Source organism: Filicampus tigris, chromosome 10 (assembly GCF_054856515.1).
Source record: "Filicampus tigris isolate MCC_2025a chromosome 10, RoL_Ftig_1.0, whole genome shotgun sequence".
Lineage (NCBI taxonomy): Eukaryota > Metazoa > Chordata > Actinopteri > Syngnathiformes > Syngnathidae > Filicampus > Filicampus tigris.
This window is the reverse complement of record NC_141226.1, coordinates 18,917,771-18,939,121: the sequence shown is the minus strand read 5'-3', so window position 1 is coordinate 18,939,121 and position 21,351 is coordinate 18,917,771. Positions and strand designations below refer to the sequence as shown.

The 21,351-nt window shown below is 41.9% G+C and overlaps 2 protein-coding genes across 2 annotated transcripts in view; one reads left to right on the top strand and one right to left on the bottom strand.

Moving 5' to 3' along the window:
• The window catches only part of LOC147141157 (uncharacterized), a 33,153-nt gene that overhangs the window by 9,229 nt on the left and 2,573 nt on the right, over positions 1-21,351 (bottom strand). The gene's annotated exons all lie outside the window — the stretch shown is intronic.
• Positions 17,899-21,351, top strand: part of lingo3b (leucine rich repeat and Ig domain containing 3b) — a 41,938-nt gene continuing 38,485 nt past the window's right edge. The window contains exons 1-2 of the mRNA XM_086042591.1: positions 17,899-18,334; positions 18,520-18,607. The gene's annotated coding sequence lies outside the window, so the exon portion shown is untranslated. The remainder of the gene's footprint in view (positions 18,335-18,519; positions 18,608-21,351) is intronic.

Here is a 21,351-nt window from a genome sequence, read left to right as displayed (position 1 = left end):
ACATGGAGATTTTTTTCTTCCTCAATCTGAATGAAATTATTCCGGATGAAGATTTCTGGTCAACCATTCACATGTGACGTGATCATTTGCGATCCGCCTCCGGTACGCAACAGCTAATCAAGGCTCAGCTTCGGAAGACAGGTGAGCTGTGATTAGTCGTTACAAGAGCAACTGTGATGTCATTTTCAGTTATACAGAAGTGACAAAATGGTCGCCCGCAGAGATGGACCAAAAAAAAAAAAAAAAAAAACAGTTGAATTTTGCTGCTTTAACTCACATTCCACAAGCGTAATATTAACCTGAATGCCGTGTTTCAACTAGTGGGAGTGCATAGAACATATTCTTGAAGGGACAAATTACTTGACTTCCTTTTTAAAAAAGATGGTTGTATGCAGAGGTGGCCATTTTACTACATTTTGCTGGTCCGTCATTCGTTATACGTCAGCGGCCTGGGTACTAGTCCGTCATTCGTCACTCCGTCATTTTTCATGACGAACTGAATTATAAAATCGGCAGTCCGTCAGTTAGTCCGTCGGAAGTCAGTTGGTCCGTCCCAAAAAAGGTCAGAAAAATGGGCGTTCGCCAGTGACGGATGACCATTACACTTCCGTCACTCATCAGTCCGTCATTTTTATAAGGTGTCCCGTCATTCGGCAGCAAAACGGGCATCTGACCGTAACGGATCGACGGACCGGTCCGTCACATCGACGGAATGCCCAGCTCTGTACGTGTCCCACCCCGGTACAGAATAATTGATGTAAACATTCCAAACAAATTAGGAAGAGCGAATATATGCATATATATATGATGGTTTTAGCATAAGTTCATTGCTGTTCTCCAAGAATTTACGGCTTGTGAAATGAGGTATAATCGTAAGAAGAGACCGTATGGAGGGAAAGTGGCAGTGAGTACACAATTATTGAAGTGAGCCTTCTGGTTTCCTGCAGGCTCAAATTGTCCTAGACGGAACACGTGCACCCACTCACACGCACGCACACACACACACACAGCGATAAATGGCGTGTTTGTTTATCTCGACACTGCAGGCACTCAGACAAAGCAAAGTGATTTCTCATGCAGGTTCACATATGTGATTGTTATGCCTTCTGTGTGCTTGCCAGCTCCTGATGATGATTTCTTATTGCCTGTGTGCTGAGTGCACATGATGGAAATTAGATATGGTCCAGTACATTTGCATGTTGTGACATGTTGAATGCATAAATCACAGGGACAGGTTTTTCAAGCCTACACAAAAAAACAACAACAACAACAACAACAAAAAAAATACATAAATGCATTCATCTGAGTATAATTATTTCCCGTTCCGTTGAGTATATTTTCTTGAATGTGCAAAAGTCTGAAAGATTGGAAACGATTCACTGCAGCAGCCTTGATTTATTCCTCCGGGGCGTTTTGCGTGATTATGTCCTTGCTTTCACAGACAATCTCGAAATAGAACGCATTATTTGTTTTTCCTCGTTTTTTCTAGATCTGAGTTGTACGTTTTTTTTTTTGTTTTTTTTTTGGGGAGGAGGCAAGCCAACTAACGCTACAATATAAATAGTACTCAACTATTATGTAATCGAGGGGAGTCGTGGTCAGATGTGTGCAACATAAATGTTTGTTTACTGGTCTTCTCTGCTGGCCTAAACATTCAGAAGCACTGAGCTACATTTACAAACGACATTTGTATATTTGTTTCATGAAATTAGTTCAATTTATTCCCAGTGGTCTTTTCTCTTCATTTCAAAGCACCTCTCATGGCTGCACCGCTTCCAGTGTTTGGATGTGAATGTTTGATTTTTTTTTTTTTTTCTCCCAATTTGTTGTCATGGTAATCTAATCTGCCCAGGGCCTTCAGAAACGGTCTGTTATCATTTCAACTATTTTAGCAATGGGACTTTCTTGAACCAATCCAATTTCACATTTGCCAATAACAACGGCAACATTTTTCTGCCCTCTGATTGGTTGGTTAGAGCAAACAAAACTGTTTGACTCGGAAAGTAGTCGGAAATGCGAATGGTAGCCCATGCCCTGCTCTGATGAATACACGAAATAATTATCATCACTGGTGAGTAGCAGGGCTGTAATAGTTTTGGAGTTTTCATTATAGGTGCATTTTGACTTTTGTTGTTTAATTTCAACTACTTTTAATTCGTTTCAAAGCCGGTTTGTTTGTTCTGTTTTTTTATTTTTTCAAAAATGCTTTGTTTTAATTGACTTTTTATTAGTTTTAGTATTACCTTCACCTTTTATTTTGGCCTATTTGTCGAGCTCAAGACAAAAAAAAAAAAATCAGGTCATTAAGTATTGTGTTATAAAGTAAGGTAAACAAACATCAATTCTCAAATGACTGTTTGACCTTGCTTCTTACATACGGATGAACAGCAATACCGAAATAAATACATTTCAAATAAACCCTGAAAGTTTATGTAACGATATCATTTGAGACGAAAACAAAGGACATTTTTGATAATTAATTTGTTTTATAAACGTAAGATGTAGTTATGGTTATATTTCATTTTTTTTAAAAAACATTTTCATTTTTATTATATTTCATTAACGATAGTGTTTTTTTTTTTCCCCTCAATGAAGTTATTTTATTAGTTATCTCTAATAACCTTGGTAAGTACACTCTAAAAACAGTTGGGTTAAAAATAACACAATTTTGGGTCAAAAATGGACCGATACACAAATTGGGTCCGTTGACCCACTTTCTTGCATTGTTATGTACAAAACAGCCCATTTTTTGGGGGTTGTTTTTTACAAAACGACCCATTTTGGGGTTGTTTTCTGCAAAAACAACCAAGAACGTTGGGTCAAATTGACCCAAGTTGTGGATCGGTCCATTTTTTACCCAAAATTGTGTCATTTTTAACCCAACTAGGGTTTGAACTCCAGTTGACGAGTCAACTTGACCCTTTACGTCCCATCTGCGACCCTGCACTTGGTGATAAACCAGCGAGCGATTTCTGCCTCCTCACCGTCCGCCTGTTTCCACTCGAGTCATGCAACGAGCTCGTCTCCGTGCCGAACTCCAACGACATTTCCATTTATTTCCCCATTACAGTCCGACTGCAGCAATTAATGTGCAATGAGCCTCATTTATCAATGTTTTTATGTTTCAAATGCCACGAGGTTTGACCGAGCACTTGTTAATTTCTTAATACATCACGGCGTAATTGCTGTTCCACTGTGATTGGAAACAGAGCTGGGCCAAAGCTACTTCCCGCAAGATGTGATTTATTGGAGAGCAAAGTGTGTTTTTTATCATGACACCGCTTGGGCAGACACGAGACAATCATTCATCCGAGGGCTGCCGGGCTGCTTCCACTTTGGTCTCAGGTGCTCTGTCGCCTGCGCAAGAGGGCCGGTCTGCTTCGGCGCACGCCGTCTATTTGCAACGCCCTTCTTACGACAGCCCCCTTCCCTTCCCCGCAGGGCGCTTCGGTGCTCTTATTATTCGAACATCTCCATCAGCACTAGTGATTGAAAATGTATGACTGTATTTCATCCCAACAGGCTGATTTTTCTTCATTTGGTAGCAATTGTCTTGGCTGCACTTCTCCCAGTACATGGGTGTAGACATTTTATTTATTGTCCAATAAAATTTCAGCCTCTGTGTTGACATGGCAATGTAATCTGCCCATGGCCTTCAAGAATCAGTAGCGCTGGTCAATTTAGCGTCAGCTATATTAGCAATGCAATCAAATTTCTCATTTGTCCTTTCAGGGTCACAGTGCTGGCTCGCGAGGTTGTCAGTAGTCATTTTCTGCGCCCCGATTGGTCGGTCAAAGCAAGCCAAGATTGTCTAGCAAAACACGACTGTAGCAATCTGGGCATATTGGTGTTTTACTGCTCACAAATAATGCAAAATGCTACAGATGGGCTCACGAATAGCATCCGTGCAGGGGTGTTAGAACGTTTTAAGCGACGGCTATTTGAACACAAACACATCGACACGTTTACAATATGAAAATACTCACGGGCATATATTCTTGATCCCTGCAAATAAACGACTAGAATTTCTGCAGCCTACTGAGTCACTCACAGTAGTTGAGTGAACTCTCTTCTTGTGTCTGCATGAGTCTATTATACAGCCCCCTGGTGGTCAACTAGCTTTAAACATACTTTTAGAATAATACAAACGCGCAGTGACAGCGAGACAGAGAGAGACAGAGAGAGGAAAGGCAATGAACACACAAAAATACTGAACAGTGTAACAATTCCTCTATTACAGAAAACAAATGCCCTTTTTCCAAACTAAATACCTCAACAATCATGGCAAAAGAGCTACCGGTACATTATGAAATGAACCTACAGCTTTCCGTAGGCTTAAAAAGCAGGATTACAGTGGATAACAGTGAATCATTTTCAACAAAACTAGGTACAGCTGGAATACAGTGCTTGCGGGTTCACTCTTCTTTGAAAAAGTAAATAAGTGTGCCACCATCTAGTGGTCAAAAGCGGAATTACAGTGTACACAATCTACTGGAGGGTTTGGCCGAAATGGTTAATGGTACAAAAAAAAAAAAAAAAAAATCATGAAATTGTGGGACCACGAACGTGGAACCCAGGATGCAAGGGGGCGAGGGGGGGATGGGGGAAGGAGAAGTGCTCACTCAGACTTGTGAAGAATATTTCAGCGAAATAGGCCTTTTGGGTACATAGAACGTCTTTGCTAAAAAAAAATGTCCTTTCCTTTTTATGCCTGTGTCGTCCTCCATGTTAAGCTGAGGGAGTCAAGAGTTCAAGCCATGAAGTGCATGTGCGTAGGTGTGCTTTAGGTACCCTGAGCATGCGCAAGATGCGATTTTTCAGCTGCTAACTGCACGGAAAGCTTTCGACATTCTCCCGTCTCCCATTCTCCTCTCTTTGCGCAAGGCTTCCATTTGCCGGCCGTCCTGTCTGCAAAAAAAAATGCAACCAATTTCACGCCGTCTTTTTGCCAAGGTTTGCGTTTTGCCTTCACTTTCACCCACTCACTTGTCAATCCTCCTCCACTTCGGATTACTGTAATGCCTCGCCGTTTTCACACTGGACTACGGGAGCTGGAGGCTATTTGAAATGCAACGTGCCTGTTTGAAACGCTCTCAGGGGAGTTGAGAAATGTTGTGCCCCGGGGGTGATCGTCTCTTAGGCCCTCACGCAGATGGCACGGTGTGACGGTTACAGTTTCATTACTACAAATGCATCCTAATGTTGCAGGGACAAAATGTGCTGATAAAAATCGAGAAGGCGCAATTTTTAAGTGGTGGTGTTTTTTTTTTATTTTTTTGGGAGGGGGCAGGAACGGTTCGCCGAGGGCAACAGTAGAGGCGTTGAAATCCTGGTTTATTCTGGAATGTGTGGGAGGAAGAAGTGAATCGAGAAAAGTTACTTTAGCAGCGCTTTCTGATGCGGTGCCCCTGAGCAGGTTTTCAAGGGTCACTCACAGCACAAGTTTTGCATTTAGTGGCGTAATTCCCAAACCACGGGGCCATGCCACATTCGTATGCTGTCAGGGTCCTACCATAAGCCTTTTTGGAACGAACCATGCGGTGGTGTGGTGACCCTGCCAGAAGTGGCACTGGCCCTCTACATTCATATCATACAACAAATGTCAAAGATTTCATATTTAGCATCTTTATACTGTCGTATTTAAGCATTTAAGAAAATATCATTTCTGTGTAGTTGCTTATTTCGCATGTTTTTGTTGTTGTTTTGTTTTGTTTTGGTTTCACTACAAAATCTAAACATTGAACATTTTCTGGGCTTTATAATTTGATGCACTGAAACGATCAATGACAATTGATCGGTTTCAGTGGCTAAAACTCAAAATACTCAATATGAAAGAATATGTTGAACACAGCACAGAGCTATTGCGTTAGAAAAGCTTCATCTCTGCAACTCCACAAAAGATTTTTGTTTTATTGCATCCTGTGGATGAACTCATAAAAGAACAACTGAAAAATGTGGCTGAGCGGAGTTATTGTCCCCCCCGTCAGGGCATCACACTTTTGTCTTTCATTGTTAAAAAAAAAAAATACCATAGCTGACGTTTCTATACTCAGAGCATAAACCCCCCCTCCCCCTCTTTTTACTGTTCTTTCCCCCTGAAGCTACAATTTTGTTTGCCCTTGCCACACACAAACACACACGCAGAGGTCTAAATGAACTGTGTGCTGTGATGAAAAACAACAAAATTCCACAATAACAGCGGCAAGGTGGGCAGAGCCTCAGGTGGGCTCAGATGTGCCTTGTCACGCGCAAAGAGAAAACAACAGCATGGGATCGGTGGAGCCCCCAATATTAGCCAGTGTTGTGACCTCTGGCCCCCCGGATGTCACAACCCATTTCCGAAGATCACCAGATGAAAGGCTAAATACAAACTTACACACAACCGAAATGCTGGGTACTGTATTGATCCCACTGATCCCTTTACTCGGGTAAAAAAAAAAAAATAAATAAAAAGAGAGAGAGACTTGCATAATGCTCATTATAGTATATATATAAAAAAAAAAAAATCACGATTATTAAGAGGGAAATCAACTTTTTTTTTTTCAAGAATATGTTCTATGCAAGGCGACTAGTTGAAACAGGGCATTCTGGTAAATATTGCCTTTGTGGATCGTTTTTAGCCATCTGTGGGGGCGGCCATTTTGTCTTCTGTCGACTGAAAATGACATCACAATTGCTCAACAACGACCAATCACGGCTCAGATCCAGAAAACAGGTCAGCCGTGATTGGTCGTTGTGAGCAGTTGCGATTGTCATTTTCAGTCGACAGAAGACAAAATGGCCGCCACAGATGGCTAAAAACGAGTGCATTTTGCTTCTTAACTTATATTCCACAACCGCAAAATTAATCAGAATGCCGTGTTTCGACTAGTGGGCCTGCTAAGAACATAATCTTGAAAAAAATATGTTAGGGTTGACTTCCCCTTTAAAATGTAATCAGATAGCTTTGCTAACATTGTGAACTAGCTCGCAAAAAAACGCTAAATGACCTCGTGGTAACAGAAAAGACTGTTTGAACTTTGAATTTTTCAACGCCACAAGCTGGTGGCTTTCAGGTTGCCACAAGGCAACGAATGCACCGTACGTCCCCTTTGTGAAGCCCTCACTTCATTCCTCACGTTGAAAGAAACATTAGATCTGCTTTCCATTCAGTCAGTCCAGGCCACAGTCCCATCTATTGGGGTCAGGCGAAAAAGAAAAGGATGATAAACATGTCGATAAAAGGCCAGAATTTCTGCATGCCTCTTCACAAATGGAGAAGGATTACCTTGCATTCCATCCAGCGAGGCCGGTTTCATGACATGAGAACGTCTCTTCAAAAAGCTGAGACGGGGCCACTGTAAAACAATCACTCTATTGTATTTACGGGACGAGAATATCCATAAATACAAATCAGTGCCAGAAACGGGAGGGATGCAATGCAAATCAGAGCATGCACACGCGCTGTATCCGGACCGGCAAATTGCATAGAAAGCTATCATGCGATGATAAACAATTTGAGAGAGAGAAAAAAAAAAAAAAAAAAAAAAAAAAAGCAATAATAGGACAGACGTGCTCTTCCTTCACCACGCATTTGCTCATTACTGGCTGCTACTTTACATTCATTCTTTACCGGCATTTCTGCACATATAAACAAAGTAGGTTTCACGGGCATTGGCTGTCTTGGGCACAGTAACATAAACATGGTTTGTTTATCTTCATTTAATGTGGAGCTGTGGACGTGTATATTAAAATGGCATGAAATTAAATGTTTGTGTTACAGCCCATGAGCCCACAGTAGTAGATTTCAATCAACCTCGGGTTATTTTAGAGGAGGAACACTTAATTTGTTTTGCTCATCACGATACAACGCTGGCATCGATAGGTACATGCTTTGCAGTAAATCATTTTTAGATCTGTAAGTGACATGGGCAACAAATGGCACAGTAAACTTGATGCCGCCTAAATGATATGCACTCCAAACAGGACTCGCCACTATTTGAAAGATGATGTCACACAGAGTCAAGCCAAGATGTACGACATCAAGGGAAAAATTCAACCCCAAAATTGTCTTTACAAGATTATGAAAGATGGCATTCTGGTTAATCCTGTATTGGGTTATATGCTTCAGGAAACAGCTGAGCCGGGATTGGTCGTTACCTGAGCAACTGTGATGTCGATTTTCAGTCGACAGAAGTGACAAAATGGCCGCCCCCTGAGATGGCTAAAAAAACGGGTGCATTTTACTGCTTAACTCATATTCCACACACACAATGTTAATGACATGGCATGTTTAGACGAGTCGGCCTGCATAGAACATACTCTTCCAAAAAAAACTTTGGGTTGACTTACCCTTTAAGAGCTGTTAACTTGAATTAAAAAGACTACTCGATTCACAATGTGAGCTCAAATCTTGACACCAGGTGTTGCACTGCTCTTATGCGCGCATATTTGGAGCAGCAAAAAAATAATGAATAAGAACCTTTCACTTAATGTTACAAGAGCACTATAATCTTCACATTTAGACTTATATTTTTAAAAAAAAAACAAAGGAACTAACTGTAGGCCACGAGCAGCAGACCACTGACCGTCAATTCTTTCAGAGACTTTTGAGACACGAGCTTTAGGATGTAAAATGCGACGTGCATTCCATGCTAACGAATAGCACCTGCGTTGTGTGATAACACTTTAAGCAATGCGTCGTTTGAACAAAAACAGGTGATGGACGTGTATTGACACTCGCTAAATCAAGCTTTCATCACGCCATATAATTGATGCGTGTTTTCCAAAAACAGCAGATTTGATACCAGCAGGTAATGTTGACACAGTGACAATCCAATTACCATAACATCCTTTCTGGCATCAGCGCCGGCTCTGTGAGACAAAGACGCTAACGTAGATGAGAGGAAGGTGCCGGATAAATAATCACCCCGACAGTTTCACACACATCAGAGGGCACGCGGCTGCGCTCGTCTCTGTGGGGGGCCTCGGGCGAGCTCTGCTTGGTAGTTAAGCTTTTATTATGGGGTAAAGTTCCTTCCCTAATTTAAGATGCAATTAACTTATTTCAGTGTGTGCGTGTGAGAGGGAGAGAGAGAGAGAGAGAGTGTGTGTCATCACATCTTGCGGCAGGACGCAACACGATTACCGTCAACGTTTAAATTGAAAAGTAGGCATAATGCTACTTTTCAAAATCTCACGGTAAAGGGGGACATATTATGGAAAATGACTTATTGTTTGTGTATGAACAGTTGGGTCTCTCTAGATCCAGAGAGAAATATAACAGCCAACCAGGTCTGATGTGTGTGCAAAATTTGAATTTTCATGCATGTTTAGGCCCTCAAAAACGGGATTCATTTCTAATGCTAATAATTAGAAATCGATTCTACCAAAACAATCGGGCCCATGAAGCGCTCACCGGTTGGGCCCTAATCTTTCGTTTGTTGCCTCTTTCCAAAATGTGTCCGAGCGAGCCGACGTGACGTAATAAGCCGCTTAATAAACACATCTCCTCCTCCGACCAAGATTTAGCAACTCATCTGGAAAAGATCTGTCACTTTTTCTGGTATGTGAAACATACTTGATTGCTCATGGAAGTTGAGGCTGGAGTGTGTTTCATCCGGACAAAGATAATTCTGTACCTTGGTGATGAACTATCGACCACATGAGGGGAAAATACAATCCATGCCATCTTTTTTAGACTGGCTTTTTCGGCTGCAGCTCAATTCCGATTTTTTTTTTACCCTCCCCATATGACACATTTGGGTTTTTTTTCCATGCGGTGTGAACAGTACAATTCCGATGTATTTAATTTATTTATTTTTTTCAAATCCGACCTGGGCCTCTCGCATCTGATACGTAGACGATGTGTTTGCAGTATGAACGGTCATTCGCACACATCCGACTTATACGTCATCGAAAGCTTACTCAGCTTTTGAGTAAGAGTGTTGTCTTTCTGACTTAAACTGAACCCCACTTGAAACATGAAGCATCAAGTGGACATAAGCAGTGATTCAAAATTGCAAAATAGGCCAGTTATTAAAAACCAACAAACGAAAAAAAAAAAAACATAGAATGTATTTGATTCCCTCACACTGTGTAAAGCCTCCCGTCTTTGTATCAAAACACAAAGCTCCTTTTATTCATGTCTGTTTTACAGCTGCCACACTTTTTCTGCTCCAAAAAGGCTTCCGAGTCAGGGCAAACAATCATTTATCAAACGTCATGTCATGGCAGCCTGCTGGTCTCCAGCTCAAAGTAGAACATTGGACAGGCGGCGCTTTTGGGCATTTGGGCCGTCAAAGGTCCCGATGAGCCGTGTGTGATTGTGAAACAGATGAAAATGAGCTTTTAAGCTGGAGCTAGTGAGCTGACATTCTTTGGAGCTACCTCATTGATCCCCTTCATCCTCTCCTAAGCTGGCCACCAGACAGACGTTGGAGGTATGCGTCGCACTTTGTGGAAGAGAGGGACTTCCTATTTGGGATGGTGACCCAGATGGTCCGATCTCGCGCCCGTCCGGCTTCTGTTTTTGGCCTGAAATGTATGAATCTTCCATACCCGTCCGTCTCAGTAGGAAACGGTCTGGTCTGCGGTTGCTTGACCGCGCGTCACACTATATGGACAAAAGTCTTGGGACACGCCTCTGTAATAAATCAGACACTTGAGTTTCCTTTGAATTCGTCATGTCAACATATTTTGGACCAGTATATCGTCGCGGTCCTGTGAAAAGCACTTATGTCCATTTTTTTTCATTCCTTTTATTCTTACGTGAATGGTGTTTCCGCGTTAGAAACATTGCATTAACGTGAAAATTGTACAAATTTCCAAAATTGTACAAATTTCCAAAATTGGACATAACAGTTTTTCACAGGATAGCGACGATATAAGACAAGAAAAATTACAAAATGTCGCCGTTCCGTCATTTGTCATCAGCGGCCTGGCTACCCGTCCGTCATTTTTCGTGACGAACCGAATTGTAATTTCAGCAGTCTGTCAGTCAGTCCGTCAGAAAGTCAGCAAAACGGGTGCCTGTCAGTGACGGACTGAGAGTTCCGTCGGTATTTGACACGATTACTGATAATAATTCGGACGGGCGAAAATATAATTCCGTCCGTGCTTGGTCCGTCATTTTTAAAAAAGTGTCCCGTCATTCGTCAATCGTCAGCAAAACGGGCGTCCGTCAGTGATGGACTGGTCAGTCTGACGGAATGCCCACCTCTGATCATTTCATTATACCGTATATACTTTTGTGACGTTTTTGTTCTGTGGTGAGATTTTTGCATTGTAAAATATGTGCCTCGGCTCAATAAAGGTTTGGAAACGCTGCGTTCCACCAGGATTTAGGCTGGATCAAATATCGGTGCAAGGCCTTGCTGAAAAAGTGAGTAGTTTCATTCCTTCATGATTACGTTTACACTGACGGTATGTCCTTGTCTGGGCACGGACATTTTTATGTTTCGAAAGATTAAACTTACACGTACGATACACGGCCATGTCAGTATGGTGCTAAAGCTGTCCAATAACAGTTGTTTGTGGTGCAGTTTTACCAAAGAGGTTGCACTCAAACCGTTGACGTTGACCGGTGATGAAATTTGTGTACATGCTTGACTTGCGAGCTCCTTTGCCATTATTGTGAAAAATGGAGCAGGATAAAAATGTAAATGTGGTGATCTGTAATGTAGGCAGCGCCAGCCAGACATGTCACGTGACCACGATATACTATACTGGGCAATGTGAAGATAAAATGCTAACTAGTGGCCATAAAGCAGTGATCATAAAATCATTTGTGGCCACCAAATACTAAATTGTGGCCATGAAATAAATGTGCGCGGAAAATATACTTTAAAGCTGTATCATTGCCGTGAACATCTTGGACGTCTGGCTAGGCAAAGGCCGTTCACCTTCAGTAAATGAGTATTTCGTGGGCACAAATTAGCATTTTGTGCGCACGCTTTATGGATCTTACGGCCACAGTCAGTTTCTTCCCCCCCCCCCATGCATGTCATGCCTCGGGTTTGAGAGTAAAAACATACGCGAGGGCATTGTCACGCACTGATTTGGTGGCTGCTTGCTGTCGAAAACGAACACGCTCGCACGGCTTGTGTCGCTAAATGTTGCCAACCGCCTCCACATCCTCGTCCTTCCTCCAAGAGAGCAGCCCGAGGACAAACAGCGGCTTCTCTCACATCGCCGGGCGCTCTCGCGTGTTGATCACAGCCTGTATCATCCTTTGGAGCTCTGCGCCTCCTTTCAGCTGTCACCTTTTTGCCACCAAGTCTCCCTGCTTTCCAAGCGCCTGTATCCATTTTATCTCCATGTTGGGCCCCATTTTGGTTGACTGGCGCCCGTGCGCTGGGTGAAAAAACGAGCGTAACTTCATTTCGGTGCCGTCGCAAGGCTAGTCTAGCGCGTTTGGCGGCGTGTTGCGCAGAGTTGCCTCAACCCACATTCCACTAGGGATAGACCAATTATCAGCCGGGCCAATTATCGGCGCTGATATTCGGCATTTTAACTCATATCGAAATCAGCCTTATTTAAAAATCTGAATTCAATTTAAAACTCTGTTAACTTCAAGGAACTATTCTTTTAAATTTTCGGTCAACTTTATATGACATTGTTCTGACCTTGGGGTTACTCTGCACCTTTTGTTTTTGTCAAAACAACAATAAGTGAAATCTTAACATTTCTGTCATTTTGAAATTTTGGAGAATTTTGTTTACTGTAGAAAGCTATAGGGAGCTCTCGTTTAAGTTTCCGTTTAAGTTTTCATTTAGCTGATGACCCTGGGAGCTCCCTGAACTTCGTTAGGATTTCATAACAAAGGTGTATACTGTATTGTCAAAAATGTATAATAACGATTTTTTTAAAACATGCGAATATGAAAATTGTTAAAAAAAAAAAAAAAAAAAAAAAAGTGGTTTAAGATGTTTCAACAAAGTTCAGAGTTTTATTTTTAGATTTTGACGCCGATATTTTCCTTTTTACTGAAAATGAATATCGTTTCCAAATATCAGTTATTGGCCTCTTTGACGTCTAATAATCGGCCTTGAAAAAAAAAACCATATCGGTCCGTCTCTACATGCCGTTATAGTGGTATGATATGCATACCACACTTTGAGAATCACTGGCTTGGTCTGTTGCAGTCAGCCTTCTCACCTTCTAAAAGTGTGACCGTCTTTTTCATACCTCCACTCTCCAGCTCGCTTTTTGCGTTTGATTTACTGCTGAATGCACACGCACGCGCACACACTCGGATGAGTGAGAGTCAGCATGTGATTGAACTACCTCGCAGCCACTATTTCACTGCAGAGTATTGGGAGGGCAAAATGCTGAAAATATCCTGTTCTCTATAGAGCTGAAAAAAGCTCAAGATTCCCGTCCAATTCTTGAGAGCTCGAGGCTGCCGCTTCGTCTGGCGCAACTGTTGCTGCAGAGGAATCGTTGCTTCTGTCTGCGGGGGAAAACCAAAGGGCGTCTTTGTTTGTTTGGAGGGAATGGAACAATATATTGGGCAATAACTGAGTAAGAAATAGCCATTGCTATATTTGACACCTGTATACACATGTTGTGCGTTGCATGTCCAGCCATCCACTTTTCGATAGCACTTGAGTTGACTTTGTGTGGCACAAGCTGGCCTGTCACTGGTCACTATTGCAGGGCACACGCAGACAAACACCCATTCATATTTACATGTCACATGTCTATGGATAATTTAGTCTTACATGAACCTAACGCTTTTGGGGACTGTGGGAGAAAGCTGGAGTGTCCAGAGAAGGCACTGTGAGGCATTTAATTCAAAATTGAAAAATACATATCATTCCTGACTGCTGGCACATTCTGGAATAGCGTTTGTTGAATATTAAAGTGAAAGTCAACCCAAATGTTTTTGTTTTTTTCCCCAAGAATATGTTCTATGCAGGCCCACTAGTTGAAACAGGGCATTCAGATAAATATTGCATTTGTGGAATGTGAGTTAAGCAGCAAAATCCAGCCGTTTTTAGCCACCTCAGGGGGCGGCCATTTTGTCACTTCTGTCGACCGAAAATGACATCATAGTTGCTCAGGGCTCGGATAACGACCAATCATGGCTCAGCTTGAGAAAACAGGTCAACCGTGATTGGTCCTTACCTGAGCAACTGTGATGTCATTTTCAGTCGGCAGAAGTGACAAAATGGCCGCCCCCCCAGAGATGGCTAAAAACGGCTGGATTTCTTATTTTCGACAAATTATCAGAATGCTGCTTTTCAGCTAGTGGCTCTGCATAGAACATATTCTTGAAAAGTTTGGGTTGACTTCCACTTTAACATCACTGTCAGCCTCATGAACCTGTTTTGGTGGTCCAAGCTAAATTGTAACAGCTGCCCAAACACTCTAATAAGTAACTATATTAATTATGGCAATGCTATTGAGGTTCTAGCAAACCCCGGCCTATTCATTTGCCATCCACAATTTGCAGTTTTGTTCTGTAAAACCTCGAGCAGTTTTGCTTTATGATCTCTGGTTTAAAGAGGAGAGGCAGAGACAGCCCTTTGTGACATTTCTTTTTTACTTTCAAGAGATTTAGAATTCAAAGTGAAGTGAAAAATGCTGGTTTCAAGCAAAACACGAGGTCTTTTTATCCACTTCCTGCACAAAGAAAAAAATGTAGGCGAGACTTGGTAAACACAGCTGAGAAACGCGGCAGAGACGCGCCGGCAAGTATGACAGCTGCGCTCCTCGCGCATGCGGTGTGGCCGCATGAATCTGGTAACAGCGCTGCTTAAATAAACCCAACTTTGCACACGTCTCGCTCCAGGAACAAACCATTGAAATGATGCAACCCTGCTTTCATCCTGGTATTAGAAAAAAAAAAAACCCACTTGAATTTTGACACTAAGAAAAATGCTTTCAAAATGTACTCATCATTCAATAGGGGATTTACACTTTTTCCAATTCCGTTGACTTGCCAGAGTTTTCAAGATGTACACAATATTGATGCTTTAATTATTTTTGCTCCAAGATTCAGATCATGAGTGCTGATGCTATTGCTCAGTCTAGTGGGTGAAAATCTTGTTGCCCTCAAATGTTCATACCGTGTTAATTTCAAGAAATCATGTTCTTACAGCAAAAACAAAATATTCCTCTCTGTGGCCGCTAAATGTGTTCTTGGGTTATTTCTAGCCTCCAACAGCCTACTTTGGATAAAATGGGTGCTAAAAGCTTTTGATTTTATCAGGCACCTTCCTGCTCAAGTAAATGGTGTGATTTTGAAGAGGTAAATCAGGTGCAAAAAGAAGTGTAATAATTCGCTGACTAGCAGTTTTTTTTTTAGTTTTTTTTTTGGTGTCAGTGTTGAATACAAATGATGTCAGAGGTGATGGAAATTAAACACTGCAGTTGAGGGCGCTAACACAAGTTTTGGTCTAAATGAACATACTAAGGTGTTGTGATGATTTTTAGTCACTTTTAATTGGCTCAAAGTTTTGAAAGGGTGCAGGAGTCCTCGGATGGCCAAGAATTAGTTTGGAGGTCCGCAAAATAATTTATGTGGCTTTAAAAGGTGACGCCTTGTCTGGTGAGTGACGTGGGAGCCACCGAATGAGAGGATCGAGCGGTTTGTCACGAGCTAAGTTAGCTGGCTAACAGCTAGCCAATCCGTGTGTTAAATGCCAGAGCGTCATTCGGAGGCTGCAAAATATTACAGCCCTTGGCCGGAGGTTTGAGACCTCGGTTTTAAATGCGTCATAAACATATTTCAGCACCAAAAACTTGATGGCAACGAACTGATGCCTACAAAATACTGTGTTGTAACGTTTGGGTGTTGCACATGTGCGTGAGTGTCTGGGTGTGAGCTGAGGCTGACAGCAGCTTCTATGAGTGTGCTTACTGTGTTTTAATGTTCTCCTGGCATTCAATAAATATTACAGTAAGTATAAAAAAAAAAGAAGGGTCACAGAACGATAACACACAATGAAGCCGAGATTTGAGCCTTCCAAACTGTGAGCCACACACGATCAATTTAAAAAAAAAAAAATGATACAAGCACATTCACCCCACTGTTCCATACTTCCTTTCCTCCCACCGCCGTCTTCCACTTTCCACCCTCATCACGTCCCACTTGCTCCCCACGTCCCCGCCCACTCAGCTCCTTTGTGTCTTTTATCTGGCACCCTCCTCGTTGACTGCGCGTTATCCCTTTTTGATATCCTCCACGTGTCTGCCGCGCGTCTTCCCATCTGCTTCCTATTTCTTTTCCATCCATCCTTCAAATTTCACCGTTGCTTTTCTCCACCTCCCCACGACCACCGCCACCCCCTCCAGTCCATTCCCTTCCTGCTCACGTCCAGGTCTGTTTCCAATGATAAGGCGCTGACTTCCTTGCGCGCACACACACACACACACAGGCACAGATAACAGTGCTTAATTGCCATCATAGTTAGCCTCACAGCTAAGTGTTCTGTCTTCTCTACCATCACAGCTAATGAATGTGTTGTCTGTGATCTGGCACGGCAAGTTGAGGAGTCAGGGGGGAGGTGGAGAAAAGATGAGGACAAAAAGATATTTTCTTTAAAACACATTCAGTGCGGTCTGCATGGAAAACAAATGTGCGACTTGACAGCTCACAGTATTGAGAGAGAGAGAGAGAGAGAGAGAGTGGCAAAAACAAAAACTGCACTACCCAGATAAAGTCAGTCTATCTGCAGCCAAGCCAACCAGGAGTAGCAATTGGCCTTCAAAGTTGCATGTGAATGCTCTGGCAAAACAAAAAATACAGATAAAGGAAATGAATCCGAGATACATGACAGCATATCATAGTCATTTCCAGATAACTTAAAAACAGTGGCTGTGAGGTGTACACTTTGATACCACACGTTGCCTCGAGAGATTACGTGTGCCTCGGGAAATGATCCAAATTTGCTTGATTGGTCAAAGAAATATTATTCAGTGCAAGTAATGTCTCTTTGTTCCTCTGCCAATTCAATGCCTGAAACGTATCGTGACTGGCAGAAAAATTGAATGCTTTCCACTAGATGGCAGAAGGTACAATTCACACGTTGCTCTTCATACAACCACTGAAGTTTTGTGTTTGACTAAACAGGCCCAGATTAAGTACATTGAGATGAGCTCATCATTTCAGTTTTATATAGTTGTCTTTTTTTGCAAACCCCCCCAAAAATGTGGAAAAATGTGATCCCACAAAAAGCAGGAAGAATTTTAAAAAAATGTGAAAAACTATTGGGGGGTAAAAAAAAAAATCTGAATATGCAAATCTGCAGGTGCCAAACTGTGAACAGGGGTGTAGGGGTTGGCTGTATTTTTAAGATGTAATATCACCAATCACCACTAGATGGCGGACATGTCTTAGTTAACTAAACTAAATGTGAGACTCCCTCTCACTGGTTGTTCTGAACTTCTGTTTCAATGCAGTCTGGTTATGAGCAGAAAAATGCTGACCTGAGTGTTTCCATAGTAAAAGTTGCATAGATTAGATACAAACTCGTTACCCACAAATTAGACATACTCCAGTGTCACACAAAGTCCCTGCAAAGTGAGAATAAAAATCTTATACATTTGACACCTCAGAGAAGAGTGTTGCCAGCCTGCCAAAGTTGAATGAATAGAAAAATAGACGCCTATATAAAATGAGATATTACAAGATGGTGAAAAAAAAAGGGCCCTACTTCCGGTTGTCGGATGCATGGGGCGTGGCCACTCAATGCGCAGAAAGCACACTTACTGTATATCAACTTTATATGGACAGTGACATCATCGGTCTGGAGTTACCGAATGGGAAATAGTCAAAGGAGCTGTGCGGTATTTTTGCGAGTGTGACAGCCCCGCCCCCTCCCAGCGGCAAGTCCACTTGTCTCTCGAGTGTCTGCGCGTTGAATGCGCACAAGTTGCTAAGCACGAACAATAACGAACGAGGCCGTGATGAGGTGCATGACGACGCCGCTGCCGAGAGCAAGTGATGTATGCGCCCTCAAATCAAATTCCCACTTTCACTCCCGAGCAGTTGCTTTCGCGGTGCAAGTCTTTTGCATATCTGCTGGTGCTTAAGTAGAAGGTGACAAGCAAAAGTAAGTGCGAGCATGAATCATTCCCATGACAATAGCACTTTTTTTTTTTACATTATGCCATTTTTAATGATATTTTCCTCAAGTTAGAAAGATCCGGTTACATTATGCCTCAGCCATTTGCTATATTTTCGTGAGCACAAATCCAGTGGCAAACCAAATGTCATCCTATGGCGCCCTAAACACAACGAATGTCATCCCAGTGGTGGAGCTGTGACAAAGTCGCTTGGCTGTAGCATGGACGCCTGTAGTATAAAGGTCTTGACACATGGCAACTATTTCATCACCCTGACAAAGTAAGTACATTTGATTTATACAGCACCGCAAAATGCTCGACATAGTTCAAATACACAAACGCAAACGTTATGCAGTCAGCGGTGCCATGAGATACAAGTTGAATTTGGTCTCAGATCTCGTCGCTAAAATCATCCTTCAACCTTGGAAATGATCTAAATTCCATTAAGTTTGTTTTTCTTTTTAGAGAACCGTGCCTCAAAGTGTGGGAGGGACTTCCATTTCTTCTTCTTTGTATTTTGCGGCAGTCTGTGGCACCATGCTACCTCTCACAGGTCAGTCTCGGTACTACCACCTGCATGGCATTTGACAATTTTTCTCCTCGTTATAGGTGGCATTTCTTGCTTTATAAAAATTGTTTATGATGTTGAAATTGTTACTTGTCAACCCTGCTTTAGTTATGACTGATTATTTCGTCACATTTCAAATGATCCCATCTTGTGCCGATTGTTCATTTGTGTTAATTGGTCAGCTCCACTTTTCTTAGCTTCTTGTTGTTGTTCGTGTCTTGTTCTTTGTAAACTGTATTTAGTCTGTTGTTTGCATCCTGCATTTTCTGTGCTTAGCTTTTTTGGCCTTCGTAAGAAAATGAAAGGGACTGCAGTTTACCTGCCGTCCGCACACTTTGTCAGCAGCCCTCAATCACACTGGCAGCTGGCACTGCAACAGAGGTTGTTAAAGTAAAGCAATAGTTGGATAGAACTTTGTTTTTTAATATTCTTTGTTTTTCCGGCTCAAGGCCTGTGTTTGTACGCAAGATGAAAATACTTGTAGGATGGTGCTGAGACTTTCGAGGAAACTGCTTGAGAAAGTCACACCTAGATATTGAACGCTCTTTTCCACAAGGACATCGTTGCAACAATGTAGCCAAGGTCTGTTCAATGCTTCATAACTGACTTCAATTCTTATTGTATCAAACTCTTCTAACATTTGATTGTCACTGAATTACACGATTGATTTGGGATCAATAACACCCGCAACCACTTTTTCAACCATTTTGGACGTGAGTGAGAACAATTGACAAATATACAGTCAAGGGAAATTGATATACAGTAGTACCTCGTCTTTCAGTTGCCTCGACTTGCAACTTTATTACAACAAACCACACGACTTTGTCTCAAAAGTCTGCTGGCGTAATGCCAACCCACAACGAAAAATGCCACTGAGGGGCTAGCAAAACTAGCATTGATGTCATAGCATTATAACCCTTTAAAGACGAAATCAACCCAAACATAATTTTTTCAAGAATATGTTCTATGCAAGCCCACTAGTTGAAACAAGGTATTCTGATAAATATTGTATTTGTGGAATAAGAGGTAATCCACTCATTTTTAGCCATCTCTGGGGGCGGCCATTTTGTCACTTCAGTCAACTGAAAATGACATCACAACTTCCCAGGGCTCAGGTAACGACCAATCACAGCACGCCTGTTTTCTAAAGCTGAGCCGTGGGTAGTTGTGATGTCATTTTCAGTTGACAGAAATGACAAAATGGCCGCCCCTAGATGGCTAAAAAGGGGTGGACTTTGCTGCTTAACTCATATTGCACCAACGCAATATTAATCAGAATGCCGTGTTTGAACTAATAGGCCTGCTGGGAACATATTCTTTAAAAAAATATGTTTGGGTTGATTTCCGCTTTAAACAATGGACATTTGAACACAAGCTGTCTAGCAACACATGTAGACAGACAATATAACAATGATCACAGGCCTATATTCTTTATCTTCTGTGGAAAAACAACTGCTGCACATTACTGAGTAGCTGTGACTAAGTGGATCTGTATGTACTAATTATATATATATATATATATATATATATATATATATATATATATATATATATATATACATACATACATATACATATATGTGTGTGTGTGTATTTATTATACTGCCCCCTCACACAGCAAAAGAAGCCGCACAATTTATTAAAGCATGAAATAATGATGCCCAATTATTTAAAGATTTACATTGGATATGATTATTACTGTATGTTTTATAAAGTGCAATACTGCAAAGTGCTACTTTTCTTCGTAAAACAGAAGTGATGGCACGGAGTAGGAATATGAGCCCTGATTAATATTGCAACGTCTGTTCTGAATGCGAGTGGATGGCAACAGAAAAATATGGCAAGTCAAACCGCACAAACTCATCTCCAATGAGAGGGGGACAGGTTAATGAGTCAGTGCGTCGCACATCCGCCACGCGTCATCAAAGTTAATGGGGTTCCACTGTACAGCCGTTAACTTATTAATACATGACATGAAAGTGGCAAATGTTGCAAATGAATTAAAAGATGAAGCCGGCTGCCTTCCGCAAGATATCCCTCTACTCTCTCCCGTCTTCCAATTACGTGGTAGTTACTGTAACTTCAGCCATCCATTTATTTCCCGTCACGCTTTTCCTCACAAGTGTCACGGGTGAGATGGAATCTAGCCCAGCACCTTTTTTCGTGCCCAACGCAAGTCTAGCACAAAGCTAACTCTGCACATGGGTCCGGTTTTTCTTTTGTTGTTGTTTTTGGGGGGTAATTTCGTAGATGAGCGCAGCTAGAAACGGGCGTTTGCGCCGTTGTGGGAGTGAACACAGCTGCTTCCTTGCCAATGGAAGCAGCTCCATTCATTCGCTTTAAATTCATACATCAGCACCAACCAATCTGCGGAGCCAGCCACAATTTTGTCTGAGTTGTATTTGGAGTTGAATTTCTCTCACACAAAATTATACTGTGCGTGTGTTCAATGCCTTTTTCCTGATATTTTTACTTATTATTATTTATTTTATTTTCTTTGACTTGAGAGTAAAAATAAAATTTGAGATATGGGCACTGTATGCTGTCAGTGAACTTTACACAGCTCGGGCAGCGTAGCTCAGTGGTAGAGTGGTCGTCTCTCAAACCAAAGGTTGTGGGTTCGATCATTGTGACCATGTTGAAGTGTCCTTGACCAAGATACTGAACCACCAGTTGCTCCGGATGCTGCGTCATCAGTAGGTAAATGAGGGAACGGTGTTAAAGCTTTT